At 40.9% G+C, this 15262-nt stretch overlaps 1 long non-coding RNA gene across 1 annotated transcript; it reads left to right on the top strand.

Annotated features, from left to right (window-relative positions):
• Positions 1–3628: 3628 nt before the first annotated feature.
• LOC309860594 lies at positions 3629–14493 on the top strand. The gene is made up of 3 exons (XR_014309473.1): positions 3629–3956; positions 4509–4625; positions 14411–14493. It is a non-coding gene; the product is annotated as an uncharacterized lncRNA (long non-coding RNA).
• The last annotated feature ends 769 nt before the right edge of the window (positions 14494–15262 follow it).

Raw genomic sequence — 15262 nt, 5'->3', positions numbered from 1 at the left:
GAGCAGGAAAGACCATCTTCTGACCAGGAATTCGTAAATTCAAAGGCCTCAGTGACCTGTTTTAAGACCTTGTCCTAGTTTGGGTCCTCCTAAAAATAGACCATATTATCATGACACATGGATGTTTTATAGTCCCATTTATCTGGGTATGACAATATTAATTGAACTGTCAAATTTCTGAGGATGGAGCTGCTTGGTCCAAATACTTGAAATTACAGAGAAAGAAATTCCCAGGGGTTCAAGGCAGCTGGACTCAATGTGGAATGCAAAGCTCCTAGGGGTAGCTGCCTGCCTGCCTTTATCTGGTCTGAAATTCCAGGGAGTTGCTGGACTCGTTCATGCCTGAATGATTATATTAAGAAGCCTGGATCTTGCAGAGGTGTCTCAGGCAAACATGTTGTGTGCACAGCTGGTTCTGTTACCTTAAAATACCAGTTAGCCTTGAATTAAGGCTTTGATGAAAGATGTCAGTGTTGATCTTGGGAAACTCTCTCCACATTAATTCAAGAGGTGTGTTAGCCAGAGTTTGGGGCACAGGTTGGAGATGTACTGAGAGGGGAAAGGGAAACAAGGCATTATTTTCCATGTTACCTGCCTCTAGATGGGGAAAGTGTCAGACCTTGCCACCTTCTGAAATTTGGGGTGGGAGTTGAAATACAGATTATCATTGATTTCAAAACGTTCAGTTCATTCAATCATGAATCCAGCATTTTCTCCATGGGCATGTAGCAGTGGCAGCTCTATAAGATACAAGAAAGGAGTTAATTAACTCTTGGTTTTGTAAATAGCAACCTGGAATTCTAACTGCCCAGGATCCTCTGAAGAATAAATTCATTGAGTCAGTCCAGTTTTTGCAACTGTCATGAAACCACTTAAAAATTTTATGTTTGAAAACCTTGCCCAAATTTGCTATTTAAAAATGGGCTGTGGTGTGGAATACATGTGCCATAAGGAAACTGTTCTGGAAACTTGTCATCTATGGTAGGTGAGCTCTAGCCTCTGCCCAGCTGGTCTAAGAGAACTACCATTGTATGGAAATTTTAAGTAATGTCTAACTGCCTGCTTCCATCCAGAAAGCTTTTGGGGGAGAGACTAGATCACTTTCCTATTTTGTATGCATTGTCTTTAACAATATATCCCCCAGTTGAGACTTACCAGCTCTGTGTGTTATAGACTCTAGACTTGACTGTTTATCTGCTCACTGTCATCTCTCTTCTAAATGAGACTATGGACTCCGAAAAACAATCTGAGGGGTTTGAAGTGGCGGGGGATGGGAGGTCGGGGTACCAGGTGGTGGGTATTATAGAGGGCATGGATTACATGGAGCACTGGGTGTGGTGCAAAAATAATGATACTGTTATCCTGAAAATAAATAAATGAAAAAAAATAAATGAGATGATATATGTCCAGTTGCTTTGTAAATTGTAAGCCTTTTCTTTTTTCAGTTATTCTTTTTGTCTTCATATCTTTGTTTACTTTGTTCTCTCCCTTTGGAGTCCCCTCCACCTCACTGTTCATTCAGAATTTTCCATTTTCTGAGGTTGGCACGTAGGTACCTGCAGCTAATTAGATGCTCAGTAAATACCTAATAAAAGGTTTTCTCAAGACCCAACTTTTTCATGAAACCTCTCCAAGTCATCTCCCAGTAATGCACCCATTAGGCGGCTTCCTGAGTTGAGTATGGGTACAGCCACCATCATCAGCAGGACCACCATTATCTGGAGCCCTCACCTGCTGCTGTGCTCTCTGGAGACCTCCTTGTGCCAGAGTCACATTGTGGAAAGCATGACTATGTCCCCTTCTATGTTCCTCTGTGCTTTAAGGATATGAAAACAGTTCTGATTTGTCTCTTAATTTCTCAGTGAGAGTTCAGAGAAAACAAGCTGTATGTTCTTGACTAACATTTCTGTCCTCCTTGTAATTTGAACAAACCCAAGTTAGGTACATTAGGCTGTATTCCATCTATCCATTTATTCATTCCAAAAACCATTTACTGGAATTTCAAGGTGTCTACCATTGGGGCAGATACTTAGAATACAGTGGTGATAAGGTAGATAGAGTCCTTGCTCTCAGGAAGTTAAGAGGTGTAGTATTGAACAGACTTTGTGTGTCTGCATCTTTCATTTTTAGGTATTTTCCCTAAAAGATTTGTCAGACTCTCAGCAAGCAGACTCTTGGCAGGTCTCTTTCACTTTTCTCACAGGTGAACCCAGGCAGATAAAATTGGGCTATATTTCACAGCTATCCTGATTGGAGCAGGTGGTAGGCAATGAGGTGGACAGGAAATCTCAAGGGCTTTTGTTCACTCTCTTCAAAGATCATGTGCCTGGGGCTTACCTTTCTACACTAGTCCCTGCCTTGCTCAATGTCAGGACTCCCACCCTTGGCTTCAAGGGTTATAAAACTGATGAGCTGTTGAATGGGTCGTGTCCACTTGGGATGTTTCGGATGGACCAGGAAGATTCTTGGGCAGTATGTGGCTATTGGAGGAAGTGCTAGGAATTGGAAATGAGGACAGTTAAGATGATGCTCAGCACAAGTGATGGAGGAGCTCCCAAGATGTAGCTCTGGGATTAGATACCACATGGGCCCTTGGTGCTGGTGAATGGCCTTGTGTTCAGCAAGAGACTGGACCATGTCTCAGAGCTGACTCAGATCCTCAGTTCCTCTTGACTCGGTTCCTCTAGGTCTGGCCTTCTCAGCATAAATTCCCAGAGCTCTGTCCAGGTCAGACATCCCCCTTTCCTAGGCTGGACAGCTCTCTTTTGGTCTCTGTATATACTCTCTGACTCTTCATTTGTATTTCTCCCTTGTTCATTAATTTGAGCAGTTTCTCAGTGAGGGTGCTATTGGCATTGGGATAATTAAGTAATGCCCCCACCAATATTTCCAACTCAACCCCAATTCTTACCCTATCATGCCCGAGGGGGAGGTGCTGTGTTTCTCATAGATCAAATCTATAGTCTTATAAATTCTAAGCTTTGCTTCTTTCATGGTTTATCTTTTATTATTTATTTATTTATAAATATTTTATTTATTTATTTGACACAGAGAGAGACAGCAAGAGAGGAAATACAAGCAGGGTGTGGGTAGCAGAGGGAAAAGCAGGCTTTCCGCCGAGCAGGCAGCCCAGTGCAGAGCTTGATCCCAGAACCCTGGGACTATGACCTGAGCTGAAGGCAGGTGTTTAAGAACTGAGCCACCCAGGGACCCCATGGTTTAACTTTTAATTCCCAAAGGTCTTTTCCTCTTAAAAGGGCTGGTTCCTACAACGTAAACAGTTTTGGCTTTCTACGTTCTTGTTTCTATTATGAATTTTTAACATCTATGTAAAACTTCAGAAATTGAACATTAAAGCATTATTATTATTATTATTATCCTTTTAATGTCTGCCATAATTCTACCTGGGTCAGTGAATGAGTGTGGGTTTCAATGAGTGGTCCTGGTGGATCCAAGGAAGATCTTTACTTAAAATTTCAAATTTTACCCCAGTGCTCATGTCTGAGGCTCAGCAGAAAAATACAGCTTAAGATCTAACAAGGGCCCCTTATTACATCACTTATAACATTCTAATTTGTCCCACTTCTTGCTGTTTCAGTGGAGAGAGAGACACACACAGTATGACTCCTTTAAGATATCTAAAGCTAACAGAAAAATCATTGCTAGGATAGAGGGACACTGATTTAGGAAAGATGACAATAGACACCTTTAGTCTGAGACTAACAAATCTGTAGCAGAAGGAGGACAACTTTGGAGCAAATTCAGAGCAGTTGAGGGTCCCAGTTATTCAGCAAAAAACAGAGTATATCGTTATAAAAACAAACAAACAACTGTGTGCAGTACATAGGTAAATCATGAGGGAAGAAATGTGAATGGCCAAAAATGCTTGTCTTGCTTTTCTAGAAACTGAACAATGGCAAAGAATAAAAAGTCTGTTAAGACTAAGAGTTGTCAAGGTGGGTGGTGGATATTTGCTTGCCTTGCTATTAGAATAGTAAACTTAGAAATTCAGAACATTCTGAAGTACAGTTTGACAATAAGAATGGAAATTCTTAGACAATGTATGTGCTTAAGGAGAGTATTTATCAAAGGAGCAGTTTTACTCAGATATGCACAAAGCCTGTTTATCACAGCATTCTTTATAATGGTGGAAAATTAGAAAATATCTAGCTGTAAATCAATGTAGGATTGGTTAAATTATGTACCTTCACCATGATAATGTTGGTCTTCATTAATCAGGAAATGTAACCATCATGTGTTCTTTAAGAAGGAAAAAAATAAGACTATAAAGCCTTACTATTTTGGTAAAAATTTTAAAACAATATATGCATATTTATGTATAGAAAAAGTTTAAAAAGATGAAATTCTATCTCTGAGCTGTGAGATTATAGGTGATTTTTATTTTATATTTGTCTGTCTTTTCTGAATGCTTAATAATCAGAACAGAAGAAAGTAGTTCTTCTTAGGAATACAGTTTCAGTTATTTATCTTTTTCCTCTGATCAATAGCTGGAAAATGTCTGGAAGAGAAGAGGCAGAGAAACATGCAAAAGTCCTGGGACAGCTCTGGAAACTAAGATGGTGATCTGCTTTCTGGTATGAAGAAAAAAGAAGATTCAGTAAACAGTTAAGTAGAGATTTCCTTTCTTTTAACTTTTGTTCTGCCTAGTGCATTACACTATTACAAGAAGGTATTTGTCATATTGAACTGATGTTTTCTTTTCCTTAAGAGAGAATGATCTATTTTGATGTCTCATGGAGGTATTGGAACACGTTTTTCTCTGTAGGGATATTTATGCTTTTTATTTTTTCTAACAGCATCAAAACAAAAACCATCCCCAAAGGTAATAAGGCTTTCTTATGTTCATCATCTTAGAGGATGTCTGAAGAGGCTGGAGGGAGCAGGTCCCTAGGATAAAATGGAGAAGGAGCCCCAGGATGGTTAACTAGTGTGGTTTTGATGTCTACTTTGAAATTACCTGTTTTTTAAACAACAGAAATTAGCACAGCAAATGTGGATTTACCTTGGCAGGTCCATAGTTAGTTCTGAGCTTGGATATATCTACTTCTCTGCAGAGGAGCCTATCCTTACAGACCGGGTAATCAGAGTTATTACAAGTCTCAGGTTTGCACTATATCTTATAGACTGACATTTTATCATTTTTATGTCAGGAAGACCCTAAGGCTTGCACCATTTCTATCCTTCAGTGAACAGATAACTTTGCCAATAGCTTTTGTGAAGATATTTCTGAAAAGTACAAGAAAATTTTCTGTTTGGTTGAATCAGCAAGTAGGTGAAACCTTCTTTCTCCAATTTCATTAGTGTATTTAAATTTACTTCCCAAACCCACATTAGTATCAAAGGGTAAAGTCCATCTCAGCCCACAATTAGTGACTCTGTGTGTGTGTATGTGTGTGTGTGTTTTTGTGTGTGTGTGTGTGTATGATTTTAATTTGATCATTAAAACATGCATGTGTAACAGTCTCTGAGCCCTGCAGCCTGATTTCTCTCCTCACCCGCCCTTGACCCTGCCAGCCCTTCTTCACTGGAGCTTTGTGCAGTGACCTCTCTACCCCTGCCAGCCTTTTTCTCTGGCCAGGCCCACATATGCGTAACTGAAATATCATGAATTCCAGATGAGTGGGATCCAAATTTGTGAGGTTATTCTATATGCTTATTAATTCCACTGCCCCACACAGGTGGAAATGTGGTTTTGAGATATGTTGGACACTGAATTTTCCCCATGCATTGCAAGGATGGAAAAAACATGTGCTAAATAACTGAGCTGACCGGCTGCAACACCGTGGTACTCAATAGCTCTTAAATTTTTATAATGGCCTGCCTACCTTTGGTGGTCTCATTACTAGGCTTTGGTAATTGTACTTTGGGACTCTGTCTAATGGTGGAAGCATGAGGTAACCTTGCTTTAAGATTTCTTAAATGAGTTAATACCTGGGAGGTGCCCTTGCCCTCTTTCACCCATTAAACAGCATTTCTTTGTCTTTTAGCTTATATTAAATGCACTTAAGAGGACAAAAGAGGTTCTAGAGGGAATAAAAAAAAAAGTGTACTGGACTGAGATTTTAAAATACACCTAGTAAACGTCAAAACCTGCATCCAAACTTATGATAGGAATCTAGGTGGTAGTCTGCATCATTTGTTTGAAAGAACACCAGCTGCCATGGATGGGAACTGTGTGTGTAGATGGAAAATAAATTGGAAAAACTGAATCAGCAGGATGGCAAATAGTAGGCCAAAGATGGCTTTCTTTTGAAATAGGTAATTGAGTCAGAGTGCTCTTAAAGTTTCACTTAGTTAATTAAAAGTCCCAGTTACTCATTTGGTGTCAGACATGCTGTTTTCAACTCTAGTTGAATATGGGGTGAGGCGTTCACTTTTGTAAGCCCTGGTTTCCTTATCTGGTTAATGGGAATAGCAATAATATCTGTTCCATAGTGGTTTCATTATGTGGATTAAATGAAATAATTCTTACAAAACATTTAAATAGCATCATGCCTGGATTCAGTACATATTGTTAATTTACGGGTGATTTGCTTTCTTCAGATGATGTTATTTCTGCTCTAGACTTGAAGGATGTGATGTATTTCTGCACAAAGTATTTCTTCCTACTGTCCTTCGAGGTAGGCAGGCCAAAGGTGGTTGTTGTTGTTGTTGTTGTTGTTTTTTATCACACCGTATCAGGGTAGGGTCAGCTGCAGTAACTGGTCACAGAGCTTTAGTGACCCGGTGCAATCAGTGTTTATTTCTTGCTCATGAAATAGTCCCAGTGAGATATTTTGGTTAAAGGTCAGCTTTCTTTCACAGGGCAATCTTGGGATATATTTTCCAGCTCTGCCATCTTCAATGTGGATATTTAGGTCTCCAGCATTAACCACATCCAGTTGGTGGGAAGAGAAAAAGGGGGCACACCAACTTTTTGGCCTTAGAATGGCACACCACACTTTTGTCCGTAGTCTGTTGGCTAGTCACATGGCCACGCTTAACCACAAAGGAAACGAGGCTATGTACTCTAGCTGTGTGCCCAGGAAGAAGATGAAACAGATTTATGGAGAACAGCTGGCAGCCTCTGTCACACACCCAGTTAACTGGATGAAACTCACATCCAGGGAAAATGGAGTGATTTGCCCATTGCAGCACAGTGCTTTGGAGCCATTGTCCAACATGTCGGGATATGATGTGAATCCCAGCTAGAATAATATTTGAGGGTCCAGGAGGAAAGGAGGAGCTCAGGTGATGGAGGGCTAGCCTTGCTATGAGGCCGGGCGGCACCCCCCACCCCAGTACCTTCCCTGGGGACTCTCACAGCAGCTCTGTTTAGCGCCCTAGGAGAGCTTGCAATCCTTGCTCTTTCTTGCTCCCATCTATAGACGCCTGGTGGGCCGCTAGTCCTGGGTAAGAGAATTTCAAATCACTGCTGAGATAAAACAAGCACACCTCTCCTGCGGCTATTGTCGCACGCACCCTGGCTGCAGGCTGCAGGAGAAAACCTTGAATCAATTTGTCTTGTAGAGGCCGAGGGGTTGGCTGCCTGCCCTTCACAACTTGTTAAAATGAACACTTAGACTCTGGGAGGGGGTGAAGCTGAGTCTCTGGGGTGATTCTCACTTCGTGATCCTCTTGGCTGATTTTTTTAGGTTCTAGGATGTCCGTGTCACCGTGCTGGGTTTTGGGGGGAGCACAGAGCCTTCCATCTCTTTTCTTTCCTACCTGAAATGCTTTGGAAAACACTTCAGGTTGGCTGGGATTTTGCCCAGATCCTTTTTCTCTCCCGGCTGGACTCAAACACTCTCCTACAGTTGTTCCTTTGGTACAAAAGTCTCAGAAGACCGCAAGTCCTCCCTTTCTCTGAAGGGTGATTAATACCCAGGTCACATATGCCTCAGACACGCTGCGGAAGGGGCTCCCCCTCTACCCTGGCCAAAGGCCGATTGGACCAGCCAACAAGTTTTGTTTGACTTGACATGAAAGCTGGTTGAAGTTAAGCAGGAGACATGTTTTTGTTTCTTTAATAAATAAAAGTAAGGACCCTGTACATGAATAAAAGTAAAAGTCACTCCCCTGAGGTTTTTAGGCTTCCAAAAATAGTCCCAAGCTTAGCCAAGGTTAATGCAGCCAGAATTTCCATGGAAAGCTTCACTGGTAAGGAAGAGGCAGTGCCAGTGGGTGTACAAACAGGCGGCCCGTCCTCCGCCCCCCTTCCTGTCTCAGTCCCTGGGAGTTTAGAAAACAGGTTTTTGAAATTGTGTTCATTTTCTGGTTCGAGATAAAGACAAGGGCAGCAGCAGCATTATTTATTTATCATGGAATCCAGCTGGAGGGCTGTAGGGGGTGGCAACATAGACAGCGAGGTGGATTTATACGGGGCAGCAGGGGGAAATTTGTCCCTGTCAGCCAGTGAAGACACACGTCTTTTTTTTCCTTCCTTTTTTTTTTTTCTTACAGGTTTTTTTTTTTTTTTTTAAAGTTTATTTATTTATTTGACAGACAGAGATCACAAGTAGGCAGAGAGGCAGGCAGAGAGTGAGAGGGAAGCAGGCTCTCCACTGAGCAGAGAGCCCAGTGCAGGGCTGGATCCTAGATCCCTGAGATCATGACCTGAGCCAAAGACAGAGGCTTTAACCCACTGAGCCACCCAAGTGCCCTGAAGACACATGTCTTTAAAAGAAAAAAAAAAAAAGAAATATAGGGCAAGAAAATTATACTAAGTAAATTGATGTTAAAAAAAAAAACAAAACTGTATCAAAGTAGCTCTCCCATCCTCTAATTGATTATTTATAGCAAAAGTGAGCTGGTTAGCAGCGAGAAACTGTCTTCTAGTATTTGTAGCTGGAGACCTCTCTTCTCCTCCCTAGCTAGAGACCCCACAGCTTAGGGGCTGCTCCAGGAGACATCCCATGTGTGGACTGTTCACCTTGTCTATTTGCAGCTGTGGCCAACTTGTTTCTCTTTGAGTGAATTGGTCCGAGTATTAACACTTGTCTGCTTAGCAAATTTTACTGAAGTTCAGGGTTCCAGGAACCATTAGAAATATGAGAATGAAAGAACTGCACTGGCTAGGGTGCATTGTACCTATCCCCACTGTTGGGCATCTTTGAAGTTGCTGTGGCTTGGGGATGAGGGGATCAAACCTAGAAGTCTTGAGGAACAGAGATGTAAAACATAAGCAATTTTTTGGCGGGCAGGGAATGAGGATGATAGTCATGTCTTTAGCTATCAACAATTCAGCTCTGGGGTTGCCTGGGTGGCTCAGTCGGTTAAGCAGCTGCCTTGGGCTCAGGTCATGATCCCAGGGTCCTGCGATTGAGCCCTGCATTGGGCTCCCTGTTCAGGAGACAGCCTGCTTCTCTCTCTCCCTGCTGCTCTGCCTATTTGTGCTCTCAGTCTATTTCTATAAAATCTTAAAAAAAATCAGCTCTGCTTGAGAAAGATTGCATTATTTGCTTTAAAAAGGATTTTCATAAATGATTCTGTTCTTAACTAAATCAAGGTGATTTTCAAAAATGGGAAGATCCTCCAATGGGTAATTCAGGCTGAATAAAAGACGCAAATACTCTTCCTTCCTGTGTCAAGGCAAAACTTAATTTTTCTTAGTTGTCCAATTTAGAAGGGTGTATATGAAGGATGGTAGTACGTATATGTGTGTGTCGAGTATGGAGGGGGGTTTCATTATGTACATTATCTATCAGAAACTTGCCAAATACTCCTCAATTTGAAAGAGAAAGCAAACTAAAATGGAAAATAACTATAAGTATTATTTAAACTTTCATATGGGCCAGATATTCCTGACAATGAGGAAACCTTCAGGAGCAAGTCCCCCAGGGTCATGTTCTGCCTGTGTTTGGGGGAGCCTGTGTGGGGACACAAGGGGCTGCAGTGAGGTGGTAATCCTTTCCCACAATAGCTGAGTTAGCGGAGTTAGTCCCTTTGTGCAGAGGTGCTTGTTCAGAGAAACAAATTGGATCCCAAGTCTTTCTTCAGAAACTCAGTAGCCCTTCTTAGTGAGGCGATCCATAGTTTGATAGCATAGGAGACAAAGATAGGTCATCTTATTTCATTTGATTACATTGGGGGAAATATAGAAAAAGCTCATTAGCTATGAAAAGTAATACAAGGCATATTTTCATATTCAGGTCTCCAAAGAAATAATTTTAAAAGGACCTCCTTGTAGGTTTCTCAAAAAAGTTAAAAATAGAATTACCCTGTGATCCAGCAATCACATTATTGGGCATTTACCAAGAGAATACAAGAACACTAATTCAAAGGGATATGCACACCCCTATGTTTATAGCAGCATTATTTGTAGTAGCCAAGATATGGAAGCAGCCCAAGTGTCCATTGACTGATGAATGGATAAAGAAGATGTTGTATATATTCAACGTAATGTTGTTCAGCCATAAAAAAGAATGAAATCTTGCCATTTGCAATGGCATGGATGGAGCTAGAGAGTATTACGCTAAGAAGACAGTCAGAGGAAGACAAATATCTTATGATTTCCAGAATCTAAGAAACAAAGTAAATGAGCAAAGGAAAAAGAGAGACCAAGAAATAGATTCTTAATTATAGAGAACAAACTGAGGTGACCAGAGAGGATGTGGGCAGGGCGGGGCGGGGCGGGAGGTGGGGATGGGTGAAATAAGTGACGGCGATTAAGGAAGACACTTGTGATGAGCACCGGGCACTGTGCGGGAATGTTGAATCACTGTATCATACCTGCAACCAATAGAACACTGTACGGTAACTAACAAATTAAAATAAAAACTTCTAAAAAATGCATTCACATAAAAAGAACTCATTTGAAGGGGATTCTATGAGGAGTCTTTTGGAAAATCAATAAAACATTTGAATTAAAAAAATGAAAGGACCTCCTTATCACTTAAATTTTCAAACAAAACGATAGTCACAACTTTTTTTTTTTTTTAAATTTTTTTGTAGCTGAGAAAGAACTCCTGAGTTGCAAAGGCAAGTAATTCCATTTGGACCAAAAGTCTGTTTTTCCTGTGCATATTGAAACTCTGTGAGATTCTGTGAAAATGTCCATTTTTCATGCTTCTGGTGTTGGTTGCCTTTTTAAATTTTAGCTATACATATTCTTTTTTTTTATTAATTTATTTATTTTCAGCATAACAGTATTCATTATTTTTGCACCACACCCAGTGCTCCATGCAATCCATGCCCTCTATAATACCCACCACCAGGTACCCCAATCTCCCCCCACCCCCACCACTTCAAAACCCTCAGATTGTTTTTCAGAGTCCATAGTCTATCATGGTTCACCTCCCCTTCCAATTTACCCCAACTCCCTTCTCCTCTCTAACACCCCTTGTCCTCCATGCTTTTTGTTATGCTCCACAAATAAGTGAAACCATATGATAATTGACTCTCTCTGCTTGACTTATTTCACTCAGCATAATCTCTCCCAGTCCCGTCCATGTTGCTACAAAAGTTGGGTATTTATCCCTTCTGATAGAGGCATAATACTCCATAGTGAGCTACACATATTCTTAAAAGGGAAACTCTATCAAATAATGTATGTTCTGATGCCTAACCCTTCTGATATTTGTTTTATTGGAAGAAGGTGGTGTCAGTCAAGAAATATTTTAGTCTCATGAAGGAAACATCTTACTGTAAATGTTCAAGATCTCAAGTCCACTCATGAATTCATGTCTCTGTAATGGGAAAACATCTGGATAAAGGGTAAAAAGATCTGTTTATAAAGGTGATTGTTTTTTTTAACAGTACATCAGATTTTCAAATGTTAGTGCACTCTGGCAATGCACCTATTGTGGAACGCAATGCTTCCTTTCATATGAGGACATCTTGCTCTTTCAAGCTGTAGTCTTAGCAAGTTTCAGGAAACAAACCCATCTTTACCAGATGTTGTGACTTTTATAGTTCTACAGACTTCAGTTTTAATCCTGAAATTTTAATCATTAGAAGGGCCTTGCCTCTTGGACCTGTCCTCATAAGGAATTTTATTTCCCTTCTTAGTGAAGTTTCTGTTGTCTTTAGGCAGGTGTGACTGTATCTCCAGTGATTAGAACCATGGACTGTTACAGGCCTTGTAGGACACCTAGACTTGACTCTTAACTTATAGTTGAAGAAATTGTGGCCCAGAATGGTAAAGGGACTTCTCTAATCTAAATTTGAAGATAAGTATCACGTGCTTTATTGACCAAAATGTTTCTCAAGGCTCTAGCCACCTCTTTTCCCCCACAACCACTGCCCTGGTTCAGCCTTCATTGCCTTTTCTTGGGGCCCTAACATAACAGCCCCTTGTCTGGCCTTTCCCATTCTTCCCCTGTCCACTTAACTCCTTTGCTATCGAGGTTAGATTAATCCATCTAGTATTTGCATGTGGCAAATGCCACTTCTGGGCTGAGGCACCTGTCATCTTTAGGATGAATTCCGAATTCCCAGCCACTCTGTGACTTAACCCCCATGCATCTCTCTAGCCTCACTTACCGTCCTTTTCATCTCATTGCACCCAGGTTGGGATTGGTTTCGCCCATGGTCCTTCGGGAATATGTATGCTTTATCGTTTATGACACTTTATTGTATTTCTGTTTAGGTACTTGTTCCTATTAGGTATTTCGTTCCTGTTTAAGTATCCACCTCTCATTTTTAAACTCTCCATGGGTAGGTACTGTGGCTTAGGTATCTTTGGACACTCATTGATTCCTACACTGTTTGGCTAATTGACTTGCTTAATGGATTCATTCATTAATTTGTTCACTGTTAGTTGAACTGTGTAGGTTACACAGGTACTTAATGGCAGAGGCGGGAGTAAACCCCAAGTCTCTCGACTTCATTATTTCTGAAAGAAACAGGAACATACCTCCTTTCCCCCTCTCTTCCACCCCTCACCTCTATTAATTTCTCTCCATGGTTTAGATTCTATCAGTCTTGTTTGTTCTGAGTAGATTCTTATCCAACCACTGCTATGGCAGATGGTTTAAGAAACTTAGAGCTACTGGTTTGTAAACTGTGGTCCTGTCCTGGATATTGAATAGGCAAATGCAGAGAGCTTTTGGGGAAATATGTGTAGCCACAATCTGGTCTTAAATCATTATGTCACATATTGAATAGGCTTCCTTGGAGCAGAAGTCCTAACAGATCAATACTTTGGTCTATGGACCCTCTGGCTAAGAAGTGTGTGCATTTTTAAGGGTAACATAAGTACAGCTCATACCAGTCATACAGCAGCTTGGGTAGATGGATTTGTGCTATAGCAGTCATCCCTGGGTAGAAATGTGGGCCAAGAGCCAGGAGACCCTAGTTCAATTTCCAGTTAAGTCATCTCTGTTTATTTCTCACAGAATACATATTTTAAAAAAGTTGAAATTAAAACGTCATGCTTAAAACACTTTATAGTAAACAGAGGTCTTAAAAGAAGAGCTGTTGCCAGCACCACTTTTTGTTAAAGCTGTATCCAATTTAAAGTTTATTTTATACCCGGGATACAGAATGGTGTGTAGAGTGCTCTAAGAAGTCCCCACACATCTGGGCAGGACTGATCAGACATTTTGGCAGGCTTTTCTCTGGACAGGCTACCCACACTCTTGGGGTGGATTTGAGCATTGGCAGATGCGTGTGGATCTGCACAGGGGACATTGGAAACTAGGTGTGTGCATCTACCCCCTCCTTTCTGCCACACTTTGCAAGTCCATAAGTATCTCCTTTCTCTTCATGTCCTTCTGCTCTCCATCACCCCGCCATCTTCAGATTAGTCTCTGTGCACCCACTGTTTCCCTTCTCCAGTCAGTATGGAGCATTTCACTCATACTGTCACTGATTCAATTCAATCAGTGCTTCCTATTGTTCTTAGGATGAGGGTCCAAGTCCTGAATATGGGCCAAGCTCTCAGATCTGGCCCCATCACTTCTCCAGCCTGGCCTGGCAGCCACCCTGTTGCCTCTGCTCTCTTTGGGGCAGCCATGGCTCTCTTGCCCCAAGGACGCTCTCATGATGTTTCTTCTGTTTGGGAACTTCTTCGTGACTCTCCCTACCCTCCTTCTCTTCATCTAGTTGATGCCGACTCATCCTTCCAATTTCAGTTCAGAAGTCACTTCCTTAGGAAACTCTTCCCTACCCTCCTACCCACTGTTAGACCCCTTTGCTTATACTCCTACAACACTGCAAGAGTATTCTTTTCCTTTTCGGCATTCATCATCATTAGAACTTAGACATTTATGTCTGTGACTATTTGAATAATCTTTTATTGTCTTGCCTAACACTAATGAAAACATTTATCAAACACTTATTGCCTATAGATGGTCTCTGACTTATGATGGTTTGGCTTACAATTTTTCTACTTTATGATGGTTCAAAAGTGATACCCATTCAGTGGAAACCATACTTTGAATTTCAAATTTGGATTTTTTTTTCCCAGGCTGGTGATATATGCAGTATGATCCTCTGTCGTGACTGATTGGGGGCAGTGAGCCACAGCTCTGTCAGCCATGTGACCACAAGGGTAAACAACCTATATACTCACAACCCTTTTGTTTTTTGCTTTCAGTACAGCATTCAGTAAATTACATGAGATATTCAACATTTTACTATAAAACTGGCTTTGTCTTGGATAATTTTTGCCCAACTGTAGGTTACTGTAAATGTTCTGAGTATGTTCAAGGTAAGCTGGCCTAAGCTGTGATGTTCAGTATGTTAGGTATATTAAATGCATTTTCATCTTATGAGTTTTTTCTCCAGGATTTTATTTAAATTCAAGTTAGTTAACATATAGTGTAGTATTAATTTCAGGAGTAGACTCTAGTGATTCATATAATACTGGGTATTAGTTACATATAATACCCAGTGCTCATCACAGCAAGTGCCCTCTATAATGCCTGTTACACACTCAGACCATCTCCCCTACCCACCTCTCTTCCAGCAATCCTTAGGTTTTTCTCTATAGTTAAGAGTCTCTAATGTTTTGCCTCCCTCTCTGTTTTTATTTTATTTTTATTTTCCTTCCTTTCCCCTATGACCAACTGTTTTGTTTCTTTTTTCTTTTTTTTTTTTTAACTTTTTATTTTTTATAAACATATATTTTTATCCCCAGGGGTACAGGTCTGTGAATCACCAGGTTTACACACTTCACAGCACTCACCAAAGCACATACCCTCCCCAATGTCCATAATCCCACCCCCTTCTCCCAAACCCCCTCCCCCCAGCAACCCTCAGTTTGTTTTGTGAGATTAAGAGTCACTTATGGTTTGTCTCCCTCCCAATCCCATCTTGT

This window comes from Mustela nivalis (assembly GCF_964662115.1).
Source record: "Mustela nivalis genome assembly, chromosome: 2".
Lineage (NCBI taxonomy): Eukaryota > Metazoa > Chordata > Mammalia > Carnivora > Mustelidae > Mustela > Mustela nivalis.
This window is presented reverse-complemented; position numbering and strand designations above follow the sequence as displayed.